The sequence below is a fragment of the Arachis ipaensis genome, chromosome B07 (assembly GCF_000816755.2).
Source record: "Arachis ipaensis cultivar K30076 chromosome B07, Araip1.1, whole genome shotgun sequence".
In the NCBI taxonomy this organism is placed as follows: domain Eukaryota; kingdom Viridiplantae; phylum Streptophyta; class Magnoliopsida; order Fabales; family Fabaceae; genus Arachis; species Arachis ipaensis.
The window spans coordinates 118,691,486-118,697,036 of record NC_029791.2 but is presented as its reverse complement, the minus strand read 5'-3'; the positions used below and the strand labels follow the sequence as shown (position 1 = coordinate 118,697,036).

The following is a 5,551-nucleotide window of genomic DNA, read 5'->3' as shown; positions in this document are numbered from 1 at the left end:
TCCTGGCTCGACAAAGCTTGCGAGAAACTTGACATACCGAACCCCATTTACAGGTGCCTAATGCAGACATACCATGATGGACGTAGATGCTACTGTCACATCGTCTCTATCGTTCCCCCACCATCCTATGAGCCGTTCGTCGTGGCTAGCCGGATCGCTTTTGATCCGACTATAAGTTGGGAGGATGCTGCCCGGCTTTGCATCAGACAACTCTGTTATATGTTGTATACCTACGTTCACGATTATAACTATGACATTGTCGACGAATGGAGGGCCAAATACATACACGTTGCAAGCCAAATTACCACTTTGGAAGCTAGGGTCAAGCATCTCACCGACTGCAATGACGCCCTTGAAGAGAGGTTTTACTCGCAAGGGCAGGGAAGCCGAGGTAGGGGTTCCCGTGCCGGATCGACTAGTCGACGTGGCCGCCAGCTGGTAACTTTGCATCCATCATCCATCACGTTCCAGCTTTCTTCTCACTACCATTTTAACCATACTCTCTCTTATTACTTATGCCTTCTTCATCAGTCTTTACTTTCATTTTCGACTAAACCATTGTACGAAAACATATGTGATCTGTAACCAAGTAAGCCCTAAAGGGCCCTAAACTATCCACTACTTCCCATCTTCCTGCTTGCTGGTAGAATCCAAAAGAAGAGTCAACGATTCGCTTACTCGTAAACTAATAAACAAAAAATCATTAGCATGGTGTCTAACTTATAAAATGAAACTTACTAAACCCGTATCATATCAATGTTACCTAAATTTTATCTTTCCTTTCTTAGCGAATAAAAGATCGAAACAAATTATAGTACATTATACCCCAAAACCATTACACATTATATTTTTTCAGGTGAAAACTCTCTTTTCACTATACTTTTTTCTTAAAAAAACTTAAACTTATGTCCTGAAATTTAATACTTTTAATCTTTTTTTTGTTCAGTACTCATTTTTTAGTACTTTACTTTTTATTTAATTTGGTATTTTTGAAGGATTCAATAATTCATATCATAAAAATTTAAGAACGATAAACAAATTAAAGTACACTTTAATTCAAGAACTCAAAATAAAATTTATACAAAATCCAATAAAAAATTATACATAATCAAATAAAAAATAACAGAAAAAAGTTTTCATAAAAAAATTTGTATTAGTAAAAATGATTGAAAATTTAATATAATATACGACTACTAAAAAGTCCATAACAAAAAGACAATATTATACATTGGCCATGGATTCCTTACTCCCACTTTTATGTGGGAGTATGATTAACCTACAGTAAAATAATTACAAAATGTACCCCGTTTTTTTTTTTTTGAAAAATTTACTAATTAGATTTTGACCCCTCAAATTATTGGTTTTTAATTTTGACCCCTTTCCCTTCTTTGGTACGAGAAACTGAGAGATTACTGATTTTTGGAGAGCATCAACCAGGTTGAAGCCTTTCTCTCCTTCCCTAACTCTGCCCTCACTCTCCACCCTCCTTAGAGTTCTTGAAAAACCCTAATTTTGCCATCCCCGTTCTTTTTCTTATTTCAGATTCAGGGGTATTTCAGAGAAGAGAAGCAGTTAGGGTTTTCAGACAACTGCAATCCCTGCCATTCTCATACCCTTCCTCTGCTGCAAATTTCCACCACCTACTTCCGCCGACGCGCCACGCCTCCGCCGCCGCCGCACCCTGCCTCCGCCTCGCCCTGCTTCCGCCGCCGCGCCACGCCTCCCACGCTCAATAAGACAAGAGGTTTCTGCGGCCCTAAATCGCTCATCTGGTTCATCAGGTATACATTTTGATTTCATATTCCGAATCTTAAATGTGTTGTATATTAGGTATGTTTTCAACAATTTGTTAATATAAGAGATTTATTTTACTGTTTATAGACGGTTCAATACCCGGTGGAACATGCTGAGAAGTTTGAGAAATTTGGCATGTCGCCTTCCAAAGGTGTTCTTTTCTTTGGCCCTCCGGGCTGCGGCAAAACCTTGTTTACAAAAGAAATTACAAATGAATTCCAGGCCAACTTCATAAGCGTCAGGGACCTGCATTGCTTCTATAGTTGGCCTGGCATTCCAAAATCCACACGGTCCAAAATTCATAAATGGACCGAGTCATTTGTTGTCCTGGGAAAAAAGAAGTCTCAGCTAAAAAGGTTGAAGGATCTTAGAAATGGTGTTGCTTTGTTAATTAATGGTTGGAGATCATAGAAATGATATGAAAAAACCAACAAAAAATTTCAAACAGTCCAAAATTGAAGCATGGACTAAGTTTTTTGTTGAAAGGGAAAAAGAAAGATCATAGCCAGTCAATTGGATGGGAGATCATACATTGCTTTTTTAGTAAAATGAGTTGGATGGTCATACAAATTAGAAATTGTGCTCACAGTGGTTTACCTTAACCGGAATTTCTCCTTTTACTCTAAATCTAAATACATTGGCTTTAATTAGATATCATTATTGTTTGCAAGTACACTACTTAAATCTACTTAGAGTTTTTTTATAAGTTTATTATTATTATTATCTAATCAAGCTTTCTCATCATTTGCCTCCTGTGATGGGTGACAGATATCTGAGGTTGTCAATACTCAATTTCATGAAAGATCTGATAGATATCTGTCGGGAGCACAAAATTGGGGCAATTGGTAAATTTTAAATTGCTTTTGTTACTATATTACCCTATTGGGCTGCATGTCATTGTTTTCATGTCTTATCCTTAAAAAAAATGCTAGTCATTCCTCATTTGACAAGATGTTGATGTCTTTCCTGCTCAGTTCCTATGCTGATACTGAATTTTTGTTTATTATCCCTTTTTTCTGGTTCACATGTTCTAGTAATTGGTTAGTGAAAGCTGTTAATGCTATCTTATAATTGAAATTTCTTTGGTTTGTGAAAGTTGTCCTAAATTCCCCCATATTCTAACCACATTGAATTTGTTGGTCAATCAAATGGAATAGTTTCGACAGCTTTCTCTTCCATGAGTGTTTTAAATTTTAATATTATCACTTTTATCCCAGTTTAGACTTTAGTGTAAGATGTGAATGTGTGCGTGTGCGTGCATGCATGTTTTATTCTTTAATACCTTCTAAATGATGAATATTATTTTTCAAAATTTGTACTGATTTTTCATCTGTTCAAGTAATTCGTTTGTGGTTTCTTTGTCCAAGGTTAGGTTTGGTTAAGTTTGTAATGGGAATGGGTATTTTTCGTTACAGGAAGAAGAAAGTAATATATGGCTATTTAAAATTGTCAGACTCTTAATTCCATTTTTGAAAAAGTTTTTTTCTTTGATATATTTTAAGTCTCTTCTGCCTTATGAGTTTTCCATATTAGAAGAAATAGTGGGAGAAGAAAAACTGGTAAGAAAAAACAAATGAAGAATGGGTTATTTAACTGTAAATTTTTATAGTTATGTTTTCTGTGCTCCTATGAATGCACTTCATGCTCAATTTTATATTGGCAGCAGGGTCATTTTTATTGTTACATTTTAATCTCTCTTGTCTATTCTCTCATTTTTGGATTTTTTTTTCTTGTAATGTTTCATGTATTCAGTCTTAATTAGAGCTTGATCATTATTTGTATCCCGGATAAAGGTGATGAATCAGGGCCAATCATACTTCATCTGGATTCTTTGAGTCTTCACTCTAGCAGATCACTATTTGATAACATCAAAAGGTTAGGATGAAGTAGCACTTGATTTATTGTATACCATATATGTGACATATCTAGTTCATTTCTGCTCTGGTTATTAGTTCTTAAACATATCACAGCTTCCATATCTTGTGACTTCAATACCATCCTATGTTACAAGTAGGTGTTTTTCTTATGTTCTTGTAATTTGTAAGCATATATGTAGATTAATGTAAAATTGACCTCACCATTGTTTTGTATTATTCATTCAACTTGGCCCAATATTCTTAAAATGTATAGCTACAAACAAGCTATCTAAATCCATACGTATGCTTATAGAGGAAATCATGTGTCACAAAATGGTCCTCTGGCCTTCTATCTTAATGACATGATACAAGTTTGAAAACTTAAAACATATGCAGATTTTACAGTTTGAATGAAAGGACTCTGGATCCTCGGTTGACTGGATTGCTCCCTGGGCATAGATTCATGTCCGAGGCTGATATTGGCCACATGGTTAACATGAAAAAGGGTGGGATTAGTATTGGGCAGATATATCAGGCATTAGCAAATCAGGCAGGTGGCTACGAGTATCTCTCTTTCACGCAAAGGGACATGTACAATAAAATAGCAAAGCAGAGGCGCCAATTACCAGGTGATGCATATGCAGCTTTGAAGTATCTAGAAGATCAAGCAACAAATGACCCTTCTCTCTATTTTAATCATCACATGGATGCCGATGGTACCTTGCGCAATTTATTCTGGTGCGATGGTCTCAGTATGGCAGATTACTCATTATTTGGCGATGTGCTGGCTTTTGATACTACCTATAAAAGGAATAAATATATGTGTCCATTGGTGGTATTTTCTGGTGTCAATCATCACAATCAAACAATTATCTTTGCTGCTGCTTTAATTTGCGATGAGAAAAAAGACACATATAGGTGGTTGCTACAACAACTGAAAGTGGCAATGAATGGGAAAGCACCTGTTTCGGTGATCACGGATGGTGATCTATCAATGAAGTTCGCCATTGAGAAAGAGTTTCCTAATGCACATCATAGATTATGTGCATGGCATCTGATTCGCAACGCAACAAGTAACATTGGCAAGCCCCAGTTTACATCCATGTTTAGAAAGTGTATGCTAGGCGACTATGAAATTGATGTATTTCGTCAAAAGTGGTTTGAAATGGTTGAGGGATTTGGCGTCGAAAAAAAGAATTGGGTCCTAGATATGTATAAAAAGAGACATTCATGGGCAACTGCACATATAAGAGGGAAGTTTTTTGCTGGTTTTCGGACTACTTCTCGGTGCGAGGGATTAAACTCGATCATTGCAAAGTATGTCAACTCAAGGTACAATCTGGTTGAGTTCATTCAACACTTTAATCGTTGTGTCAACCATATAAGGTGGAAAGAGGTCCAGGCTGACCTCGCCTCTGTGAATGGGAGACCCAGTATGCAAACCTATTTTCAACAGTTAGAGAGGAGTGCTGCCAATGTTTACACCCTATCAATATTTCATATGTTCCAACCAATCCTTGTACGGGCTGCATCAATGAAGGTAATAAATATGAGGCAAACTGGCTCTTATGTGATTTACTCTGTCGGTTTGGACCAAACGCCAAATGAGATGTGGCGTGTATTCTGTTGTGACATTGAGATGGAATTCAATTGTTCATGTATGAGAATGGAATCATTTGGCATACCTTGTGAACACATAGTTTGCGTCTTGGTGCATGAAGATATAGAGGAGTTGCCAAGGTCATTAGTCTTGCCTCGGTGGACCAAGACTGCCAAAGTAGGTTTGCAAAATGCGGTCGGGCTTCATTGGGATTCTTTGATGCTAAGTCAATACGGTTGTTTGATGGATTGGTTTAGACAACTAGCCAACTTTGCTTGCCAAGATAACGAGAGATTTATCT

General features: G+C 36.9%; 1 long non-coding RNA gene across 1 annotated transcript; it reads right to left on the bottom strand.

Annotated features, from left to right (window-relative positions):
* LOC110264392 lies at window positions 472-2,983 on the bottom strand. Its single transcript, XR_002350509.1, has 3 exons — window positions 2,561-2,983; window positions 2,471-2,472; window positions 472-482 (listed from the first exon to the last, which is right to left on the bottom strand). It is a non-coding gene; the product is annotated as an uncharacterized LOC110264392 (long non-coding RNA).